General features: G+C 33.0%; 1 long non-coding RNA gene across 1 annotated transcript; it reads left to right on the plus strand.

Moving 5' to 3' along the window:
• The first annotated feature begins 7,590 nt into the window (after positions 1-7,590).
• On the plus strand, positions 7,591-8,986 carry LOC134275000 (uncharacterized). The gene is made up of 4 exons (XR_009993751.1): positions 7,591-7,723; positions 7,984-8,089; positions 8,223-8,284; positions 8,527-8,986. It is a non-coding gene; the product is annotated as an uncharacterized LOC134275000 (long non-coding RNA).
• The last annotated feature ends 3,506 nt before the right edge of the window (positions 8,987-12,492 follow it).

Here is a 12,492-nt window from a genome sequence, read left to right on the forward strand (position 1 = left end):
GTTCTATCCGCACATGCGTGTTAACTTTTTTAAGTTTGATATTGTATTACGGTACATTGGTCAGTACAGTGTAGAATGTATTCTGTTTTTTATCGTGCTTTTTTTAAATCAGGAAAACAACAAGAAAGTACTTAAAACAGGAATATATTAAATGCAATTTCCCGCCATTTCCTCTGAAAATGGCGTCAAAAGAATTGTTTAAGGAAGTCTTTTCAGCTTTTTGCATTACATATCCATTCGTTATGTTGATATTGCTCCTTATGAACAAAAACCCAATCCTGTTCCTGTTATGTATTTTGTATAAATATTGAAATTAAATTCAAAAAAGTAAAAAAAAATATAAGTCCACTAATTGTATAAATTGATCAAATTAAAACATTATGTATGGGAATCTTAAAAAATCCTCAATTCAATTAAAAATTAACAATTGTTTGGAAAATGTCAAACACTTCAATAAAAAATGGTAAATTGTATTTGCTTACACGGTTTTTATCGACCATAAACTAATACGAAATGATCACTTTAAACGTAAAAAGTATAGCATATTGACTGTATCATACCCATGTTTTCCATGTCATGATGGACAAAAAGGAAAAAAAAAAACATTGACAACTTAAAACAGGCGTGCGTTAAGAAAGTTCATTCAACATATTCCTTTCATTTTCGAACAGAAATACGATGAAAACGATCAAGAACCCTCACTGCTCAATGGCCCTGAGTGTCTAGCGTAGGTCCAAATTTGAAGCAGTTCTTCAACATACGGTGAGTAAAAAAGTCTCGAGAGGGATTTAAAAATATACAAATCAATCAATCTTGCTGCTAAGGTTTTTCATTGTATCCTATTAAAATTTCAAGGGGAGGGCAGGGATTAAAACAGATGACTTCGGGCAGAAATACCAGGAATGCAGAATTTTTGTGAGAAATATGAACTACTCAAGGTCAAAATCTAAATAGTTTGCAAAAATACATCAAGTTAAGGAAGAAATTCAAAATGACATCTATTCTTGAAAAGGTATTCTTCTTCCTTATACCTACGCTCATCAGTTTTTATGATGCAAGGAAAGCTAAGAAAAACAAAATCCTAAAAATATCCTATATTTCCAATCAAAACAAACAGAATTTCTATTATTTATGTGCTTTCAAGATGTTCATTTATATTTTCATATACAAGAAAAAATCCTAACAATTCCTGCTGCAAATGAATAGCTATAAATAAAATGCACAATTTTGTGATTTTGTCTGTCTTGAAAATTCATCTTTTTAGAAAAAAAAAAGCTTTTTAATTTTAGTTTTTACTGAAATTGTTGAACAATATAAATCATGAACGAACTCTTTTGCACTCCTCAATAGACACAACGATCATTGAGATCATTTATCAAATGATTCCATATGTAAGACCATAATCTAGGTATGAACAATTTTTAGAACTACGTAAATTATTGTTAAAGTCATCATTTCGTAAGTTCTATAATCGATACAAAGACTTGTAAGCAAATACATGTACAATTTATCATTGAAAGAATATGGAGATAACGAACAGTATTCAATATCAAAATCCATAAAACAATACAAAATAGGAGCAGAGCAAACACGGACCTCCGAAACATCAGAGGTAGGATGAGGTGCCATGGAGGAGTGAACATCCCCTACTGACCGGTCAAACCCGCTGTGTGCACGTGCTTCTTGTCATGATAGGTATATAACGGAAAAATTTGCCGTAAATTCAATGTATAAATAATGGCTAACAATTATGAAAAACGTTAGTCAGCATTTGACTCAATGATAAATTGAATTTTCCTGGCAATGTCATTGTATTGAAGCAAATTTTAACTGAGATTTTTCATACTTATTGTTAGTCCATTATTTATGACATTTACTAAATTGACTACTCTTTTTCCGTTATTTCCCGATCATGACAAAGACTTGGAGAGTAAATCCAATAAGAAAATCTTTTATAACATAATCAAGGAATATCAATTGAAATTACTGTAACTCTACTGATTTTTCTAAATAAAAGTAAGGCAGTAAAATGTGAATAATTCCCTAGAAATCTCAGTGGATGGACTTATTATCAGTGTATTAATTAAATGAGCTAATCCCTTCTTCCGTAATCATCTAGACTTTACTTTTGTATCAGTTATGGAACGCCGTCACTGCTTTATAGCAGAACATAGCAATTGCATTGCGTCATCCTTCCATTACATTATGTCAACACTTTATGACATTTACTCACACTGCTATTGCATTGTGTCAACCTTCCATTACATTATGTCAACTCTTTATGATATTTACTCAACCTACTATTGTATTGTGTCAACCTTTCATTACATTATGTCAACTCTTTATGATATAAACCCACAATACTATTGCATTATGTCAACATTTCATTACATTATGTCAACTCTTTATGACATTAACCCACAATACTATTGCATTATGTCAACCTTCCATTATATTATGTTAACTCTTTATGACATTAGTCCACACTACTATTGCATTGTGTCAATCTTTCATTACATTATGTCAACTCTTTATGACGTTAACCCACAATACTATTGCATTATGTCAACCCTCAATTATATTGTGTCAACTCTTTATGACATAAGTCCACACTACTATTGCATTGTGTCAATCTTTTATTACATTATGTCAACTCTTTATGACATTTACACACACAACTATTGCTTTATGTCAATTTTCCATTACATTATGTTTAGTCTTAATGGCATTAACTCGCACTTTAATTACATTGCGCCAATCTTCCATTGCAATTATATCAGCTCTTTATGACATTAAGTCAAAACAATTTTACGTGCTGTAAAGATGTTTTTATATATTTTCCACTCATTATTACATTATGTGCATTCTCTACTATTTGGTCTAAGTAGTTCATTACATGATGTGAATTTATCTTTAATTCAATATCAAGTCGATATAACACGATGTCAGAATTTCATTAATGATCTGAACAAATTGTCACATGTGGCCAATTCTTTACTTCATTGTGTCATCAATATGCTACAGGACGACGGGAATCTATTACATGATGTCAATTTTCCTAACTTTTTGACAAACCATTATTATGTTATGCCATTGTATCTTTACATTGTGTCTAAAATGGTTAGCCTCTTGTCAGTATATCTTAGAATATTTCAACTCTTTATTGTGTGACGTAAGGTTTAGGTTATGCCTAAAAGTTCGTTTTGTGTTTTCAATATTACATGCACATATGTTAAAGATGCAAATAATTTAAATTAAATATATCAAATATTAAATTATACACAAGACTTAGTAATTCCTTGATTAAATATCATGTTAAAATTTATAAATAGGATCATGTTCCCATGGAATCTTTATTGACGATTGTTTTTTTTTAACGTCGAAACTCAATGGCCGTTTAATCTCATGATTATCGCAAATCAAATAGTATGTGTAATGCAGCAATTTTTTTCATTTTATTTTGAAAAGTCCGAAACTTCTTATCTAACTACAAAACACTGTCCTAAGTTTTTTATCAGTCGTTAACCCTCTTTTTTTCTTTTCTTTTGTTTTTTAAAAGTGTAAACACATCGTATTTCATACGTCACTGGGTGGGGAGAGGGGGATCCCTCCCTCTCATCTTTAGTGACCAAAATATGCGTGAAATTAATCAATTGGTTTTACTTTGTAGGACATTGCATTAGTTTCACATAAAGTATAACTGAAATAAGTTGAAACGTTTTATATAAAAAAAACACTAAAGCCTGAGAGTTTCCAGGCTTTCACCCCCTGGTCCCCAACTTAAACACCATACCGTCCCTCTTTAGCTACTCTTTTCAAGAACCAGTGAGGGACTGGTAGAATTTTGTAACAGAATTCTGGACCTGGGATGGTTGAAAAATGACTCGTTCCAGTGACGTTGCATCGTTTTTGAAAGTTGGGGGAGGATTGTCAACCAGGAAAAAAATAACGTCCAAACTCAAAAATCCTATTTGGATGAAAGGGGGGGGGGGTCCAACGTCGATCAGTCCTAAAAAAAAATTCCCTTATACTTCAGCAAAAAGTGGAGCGGAATTTCAAACCCCTTCAATGAACATTTTCTATGATAAAGTTATGTCGGAAAAAAAGAGGAAGCCAGACCCACCCCCCCCCCCCTTATATAATGTGTCTCTTATTCGTCCTAATTAATCAGAACACCCCCCCCCTTCCCCGTCGAGAAAACACGGTTGTCAACTTTGACATAATGTAAATGTATTTTACAGCACGTAATGAACATTAGAATCAACATGATAAGGAGTTAACACAATATAAAGATATTCTTAAATCATATAAGAAAGATTTGTCCTAACGTACTTATATATCCACATCACGGAATGGAGTTTTGACATAATGTAATAAAGTGTTGATATAATATGGAACGCCGGGACTGTCTCCATAATATATGTTCACATTATGTTATAAACCTTTTTACATCACGTAATAAAGCACTGACATAAAGGTAAGATTTTTCACATTGTGATGATTTCGGCGTAAAAAAGATACATTTACATCACGTAATAATGCTAAAATGTTATTATAGAAATATACACTCACAAAAGGGAATGAACTTTGACTTAACGTAATGATAAATTTAATCATAGAACACATGTAAAACGAAATTAACTTGACGTAATGCAATTTTGACCTCGCATATTAAAGAAATGAATTAATATTAAGATACATTCATTTCACGTAATAATGTTTTAACACAATGTAAACATATTTTCACTTCACATAATGAACTTTGGACTTCAAGTTATAAAGTGCTGACATAATGGAAGAATGTGTTCACTTCATGTAATGCAGCATTGGCATGATGTAAAGATATTTTCACAACAACCCATAAAAAATGACATTACGTAAAGATATGTTCCCATCACGTAATGATAGATTGACATAATGAATGCATAGTTTTATGCTATAAGGCAGTGATGGCGTTCCATAATCAGTCTAATATATCAATGTACTAATCCCCCGTTAGTTTTGAAGCTAAATCCCAGCCATCCTCTTTTTGTATCGGTATAATAAAACAGTTAAAAAGTATATCACTGAGGGAGTTAGGAAGATTCCAGTTCCAGTTCCTCGACCAAGACCCCATCAATGATATACTTTATCTATATATAAATCACATCTGATTAAATACAAAAGATGGTTTTAAGAGTTGTATTTCTTGGCCAATTAGTTTTACATATGCAAACAAAGATTTAAATATATTCAATGACTAAAATGTATCAAAAATATATCGTATAACAGTTCAGGAAACCCCAAAGGATTCTCCTTAGTAATAAAGAAATTTAATGGACTGTGAGTTGAGGTGGGTATCAGGGAACCAAGTCTAAATAATGATATAAATACCAGCTCCGTCAATATGTGATGGAAAATAGAATCATGGTAACTTTTGAAGAAAGTAGTTATGTCTGTGCATAGAGTGATTGTTGCAAAAAAAGTTCGCGAAAAAAAAAAAAACATTCTACATAAATGTAGCTCAAATAAGGCATTACATTCATGAAGAGACATTGTCATTTTAACATGAAATTTAAATGCTACATGTAGTTAACTATAAATAATAATAAGACAAAGAGCATTTGTTCGATATTTTCAATGATACTATTTCTTTGAATTATGTGAAGATTAAATCTTTATGCAAAAAAAGCCTACAAATCATATGCATATTGACGAACAATTGATCATGTTACAATTCCATCCTGTTTTCTATATTCACAATTGTTCTTATTTCCTAAATACCACATCTGCTAATATTTCCTTTCTAAAACTGATTTCCAGTGATTGTTAGCGGCGGCTCTATCACTTCCTTTTCAAGTTAATAGGTTCCAAGGAAAAGAATGAATATATTAATACGTAATTGCAACACAAGGGCTCAGGAAATAATAGAAAATATATATTAATTAATTTATTTTATAATATTTACACATATTTAGTACCGATATAAATATTTCAATTAATGCAGATTTTTCATTAATGTTCTTAAAAATGAAATGATTCATTTCAGAGCGGACTGATATTGTATCATATGATAGTCTTACCCAACTTGAAGATTTATTGCAGTGTATTGTGTGGAGACAGGTATGCTATTCAGAGCTTTTACTAGAATGATATAATGCACATATACAGATTATGTGTACACCTGTTAAAGCAATAAGAGTTACTGCAACACTCTACATTACTTTTTCTCTCTCACATGTTTGCAGGTGCTGTCTCAATTTTTACCGAAGTTCGCACGGGGATTGTGTCGGTAAGCACAATAACTTTAATTATTTCGATAAGAAGACAGCGATTGTTATCTATATTATAGATTTGTTGGTTTAACAGATTCCAAAAATATAACAAAAGTTTCATAGAAAATGTCTTAATAAGCAAATAGCTTAGGCGTGATGACACCCATAAATAATATTAAGGATGCTTTTTACTTTTGGGAAACAGATGTGGTAACCCTAAGGAATCTTGTTTCATGCCCCTAGTAATACTGTTTTTGATTTTACTTTTACATGACACCTGAACTTTTCTGTGTTTTTACATGTGTTCTGCTTACAAATCGTATTGTTTTTCTAGACTTTAAGACTTTTGAGCATGCTTACAGTTTGTTATGTGGACATTTCAACTTTAAAAAGAGTGCATAAGATAAATTATATAGTTCTAGCAAAATTACATGCTCCACTTGCCCCTTAATAAAGTTAATATAGAACATATTGTTCAATATTAAAGTCCATAAAACAATATTAAACAGGAGCAGAGCAAACACAGATCTCCGACACATCAGAGGTGGGATCAGGTGCCATGGCTGAAATGTCTTAATAATAAGTCATAGTGGAAGTAGATTATGAGGAAGGATATAGATATAACGAACAGTATTAAATATCAAAGTCCATAAAACAATACAAAATAGGAGCAGAGCAAACACGAACATCCGAAACATCAGAGGTTGGATCAGGTGCCATGGAGGAGTGGACACCCCCTGCTGACTGGTCACACCCGCTGTGTTCTCCTTGTCATGATCAGGAAATAACGGAAAAATCCGTCGTCAATTCAGTTTATAAATAACGGACTAACAATTAGTATGAAAAACGTCAGTCAGCATTTGTCTCAATGATAAATTGTATTTACTGACAAGGTCACTCTATCGACCGTAGAACTTACGAAATGATTACTTTAAACGAGACCGCTGATATTCTTGTTTTATCAACTTGCTTGTCAATAAGTTACCGTGTTTTAGAAATTGTTCATACGTACACTGTAGAACATGCTCTTGCCTATCGAATCAACTGTGATATATACACTCCGTATGCAGGTGATGAAGGTATATTGCTGTGTAAGTAAGTAGGTAAACGCAATCATCTTTTTATGTCAACTTCAGAGTACTTGTGTGTGCAATCAGAATTTGTTTTAACAAAAAAAAAAAACAATTATTTTTGCAATTGACCAATGACCACGTAAGTAAATAAACGATTTCAAATGAGGCAAATTTAAGTATAGGTGATCCAAAAGAAATTTTTCAAAAAAGTTTTGGACCTTGCATGGAAACATTTTTATATCAAAATTCATTTTACAGAGTGTCCATTGGGAACTTATGGTATAAACTGCACTGGAAGATGTGTGGAGGGTTTTTACGGAAAACTCTGTAGGTATGAGTGTTACTGTCCTATAGAGAGGTGTGATGTAAGATATGGCTGTCAAATGGAAAGCATGGGTAATTACAAAATGTTTTGCTTCTATCCTGTTCATGAAATATGGTATAATTTGTAAATTTATGTCTGTTACCCTCTCCTCCTTGGCACTTGATCCAAACTCTAAAAAAAAATCAGGGGTCCTTACTTTTTGCCCGCCGCTTCATATATTTGTATCGTTTAAATATTTTTGTGAATGATCCCTGTTCTTTATTTGCACTTTTAACAAATTATTACATTTTTAATCTTTTCAATTTATTTATTCAATTTATTTCCTTTTAAGGAAAGTACAGAGAGGGTCCTAGTGAGTGGACAAACCTGACGTATGCCCTGGTTGGATCTGTAATTACCATGAGTCTGATTGGTCTACTGTTCTATCTTAGATCCTGGTAATGTGGGCAAAATAAAACTATTGAAGCATTTTAATATTTTTGAATAATTTACCAATATAATGCATAATAACTAGCATTTTTTTACAATTACAATTATTTATTTTTGACTGGTTAATATGAAATTTTCCAGTAGGTTTTCAAGGCCACGTGATTGTTTTGCTCCGTCTGATGGGCTCAATACAGAACCAACTTGTAAAAATATTGTATTGTCTGTAAACATTACAAATAAATACGTTAATTAAAGATTTTTTTCAAATTAATATAAGGATTATTGAAGAAAAAATGTTGCTCAATGAATACATTTCTAAAAGAAAAATGCAGGCTATATACTCAGATTTGCTCAATTAATTTAAAAAAAAATCAGATTACGGTATAGTGTAATGTTTAAAAAAAAATCATAGAACAGAACGTAAATGCTTACTTTCATTTTTAAGAAACTCAGAGGGATGGATTGGAATCTCAAGGAAGCTCTTCATCAGGTGGAGCCGGAAATGTTGTATCGAGCACACGTGAACAACCAGATGTAAATACTTATACGGATTTGAGATTTTCCAGAATGCAGTCTCTGTATGACAGTTCTCCTGACTGTGGAGGTGGAATAGAACCAACAGCGCCATCTGTCGACTCCATTCCAACTCAAGGCTGTAAAGATCAAAAAGATAAAGAAGTGAAAGGCATTGATGACGATGACGATGGTGGAAGTGATGATGAAGATGATGATGATGATGAACATGAAGAAGAACATGAAGATGATGAAGGAAATAAGAGAAATTTTCAAAAAATAAATTAATAGTTTCTCGTCTTCAAATGTCACGTGTAAAATAAATAAAATACCAAAAAAGATACATTTTTAGAACTTTAATGGGAATGTTTAATACTGTAGGTGATATAAGGAGTAAATGTTTAGATAGTGTTGAAAAGATGTCATTAAAAATGATAATCATAAAACAGCCGCGTCAATGAAAAGACAAACAATTGAATGAGGAACTAGTTCAAGAGTCTTATCTACCCAGGCCCTTCTCTTCTCGACCTAAGTTATGCTGCTAGCAGCTGGATCGAGTGTAAATCTTAATAATATGAAACTATTTGCTGTCATGAGACAGTAATACCCGCACTAAGGTGTTTGCCTCTAAATACACGCTCCTACATATTGGGCGGCTTTCCAAAGAAATAGTCAAAATAATTCTATAATTTACATGTATTCATCAAATTGAGTATGAAATTCTCAGACCCTGTGACCTATAATCCAGAACCTCTTATATTTATTTTATACATGCTTAATTCATTATATACCAGTCTGAATTTTATTAATGATGTAAATTCATGCACGGATCTGTCGGGGGGGGGGGGAGGGGGGGGGGGTCACGACCCCCCCCCCCCCCCCCCTGGAATTTACAAGGTTAAAAAATGTATATACTAAGACAAGGAAAAAGTTACAATGGACCCCCCTTGGAAAATGCAGATCCCCCCCCCCCCCTGGTAAACACGAATATGTGTAAAATAGGTATGAAAAGTTAAACATTTGCAGCAATAGAAGTCACCACTACCCCCATCCCACCCCCCACGATATAGGTTTTTGACGTTTGGGTGAGATTTACTTTAGGTTTTTTTTTTTTTTGATTGTCAATTTCTTGGATAGGTTTTTTTTTTGACTGAGGTGGACCCCCCCCCCCCCCACCCGGAAAAAAATTTCTGGATCCGCGTCTGAAATTAGATTTTGATATATGTTTCGCTCATAATAGGACCTTTTTAAATTTACTACCCCCCCCCCCCGACACCACAATCACACAGCACATACTTTTTGGAATAGGCTAGATGGAAAAGGTTTGTTAAAATTTAATATCGTTTGTTATGAATTAATTTAAAATTTGTTCTTGTACTATACATGTGAACATGTAAATTTCTTCATCACATCACGTTGCGTCACCCATTATCATATTTATAGATTAAACACCATTTGGCACACCTCGGCCGATACCCACTTCATCTGATAAGGTGATGGAATCGACGAAGGTTCGCCAAAATGGCACATGGCTGCAGTCTGGTGTGCATTGGATTAATATTCATTTTGTGTTATACCGGTAATTGGATTTATATTTCATGAAGTTGACGAGACACAGGGAGTCGGTAAGTAGAAGTTTTAGTATAGTGGGGGGTAAAATACACCCAAACGATTAGGTTAAAGTTAAAAAGGGTCAAAGATCATCGCGTGCCACACTAGACGAATTTCATATTGTGAAGTTATCTCCCGTTGTCGATGTGACATTCAGTTACTGCCAATACTGGTGCGGATCCAGAATTTTTTTCGGGAGTAGGGAGGGGGGTTCACATCTCAGTCAAAAAATTCCAGCCCAGAATTTCGTGACAAGCCGGAGAAAAAAAATGAAAACAAATAAACAAATAAAAAAACAATGATAGTGAGGTCAATGTTTTCTAAGTTTATAGGGAGAGGATGTCAAGAGTCATTTTTTACTTGCTACAGTATATAGTCTTGTTTAAATAAAGCAAATGCCATAGGGGGGGATTCCAATCTTCCTACCCACTTCCTGTCCCTGAAATAACAATGTATTTTGTGATTCCAGTTAAATAGTATATTTTTTTCCATTTGACTAATTATTATACATATTTTGTTTCTTGTGTTTATAGTATGTCTGTCTATAAGTCTGCAGAAATTAAATCCTAGCTAGCTTGCCCATAAGTTTTAAGTGGGATGGGCTATACAAATAGCTTCCACATTTTATAGGTTTATTTCTTGTGACAATTCAATAAGACCTTTTATTTGGGTACCATTAATTTTTACCTCTGATCGCTTGACATGGGATACACATTTTTACAAGAAAAATACCAAACTTTAAACTCTGCCTAAATTTTGATCAGTAGGTGCTAGGGCTTTCATACTTATCATGACATATTGTATTCATTGTGAACTGTCAACAGGTATAAATATGTTTTACCTTGACCCTAGAGTTTGAACCACTTAAACAAAAAAATTAACCTTGGCAATTAACTTTTGAACAGGAATTACTAGGGATTTCTTTATTTCACATGTGCATTCCTTGTGACAAGACTTTCTCCTGATACTAACAATTTGAACCCTTTGACCTTGACCTTTGATTTTGACATATATTTGAGAAACTTCAACCCTCACCATAGGCTTCCATACTGGGACATCAGTGTTTCACAAACACATCTTATCTTCATTATTATTTGGTGGTGTCTCCATAAGAGGGAAGATGTATTCACAACAAACAAACAAATCACTAAAGAAAATATAAAACATGAATATGTTGGTCATGCATATCTCTGCAGGAAAAAAAAAACAGCTTTTCAAATACTCCAACCATATTGTAACCCTTTCAAAACACTCATTTGAGCTTTTTTGGTTTTCTTAGCATATAATGTCTGTCGTGACGTGTTGTCCATCTGTTTGTCTGAAAACTTTTTACATTTTTAACTTCTCTAGAACCACTGGGCCAATTTTACCCAATTCATATAGAAATATGTACATTTGTATGTCAGACTCAGTCCATCTGTCTCAATAAATTTAACCTTGGTTATCACGGTCATATCTAGTGAATGAGAAGAGACATTCATATTAAACTTATGTATTAGTATATTTACCTGTGAGAATGGCATGGTTTTTTTTTTACATGTGACCTAGAAGTTTGACCAACTTGCAAAAAAAATAAAATGGTTATAAATTCATCATTTTGAAAGAGAAAAGTTAGGGCATTCATATCATAATGCATGTATATTATTACCTGTGATAAGACCTTTCAAAATAAATCATGACTTTAACACTGTGACCTTGACCTTGAAGTGATCAAGCCTAACCTACTTTTCAAAAATGTTGCATTTGCTTATAACTTTTGATTGAGATGAGATATGACTCTTACATTTGACATGTACATAAATTACTCATAAGAATTCAAGGTGTTTCCCAGCATGCGATGTTTTCTTATGCGCCCGAATTTTTTCAGGGCGCATATTGTTTTTGTCCTGTCTGTTTGTCTGTTTGTCTGTTTATCTGTTTGTCTGTTGTCAACTTTAACCTTGGCCAAAACTTTTGAACCGTAAGAGATAGAGACTTCATATTTGGTATGCATACTCCTCTAATAAAGTTCTTTCAAATGACATCAAGGTCAATGACCTTGTGACCTTGACTGTGACCTATATGCTAAAAATAGGTTTTTCAACTGTTTGTCATAACTTTTGAACCATAAGAAATAGAGACTTCATAATTAGTATGCATACTCCTCTAATAATGTTCTTTCAAATGACATCAGGGTCAATGACCTCTTGACCTTGACTGTGACCTATATGCTAAAAATAGGTTTTTCAACTGTTTGTTATAACTTTTGAACCATAGGAGATAGGGACTTCATATTTGGTATCCATAC

This window comes from Saccostrea cucullata, unplaced genomic scaffold (genome assembly GCF_032062105.1).
Source record: "Saccostrea cucullata isolate Sc308-1 unplaced genomic scaffold, CSIRO_AGI_Scuc_v1 ctg7399, whole genome shotgun sequence".
Lineage (NCBI taxonomy): Eukaryota > Metazoa > Mollusca > Bivalvia > Ostreida > Ostreidae > Saccostrea > Saccostrea cuccullata.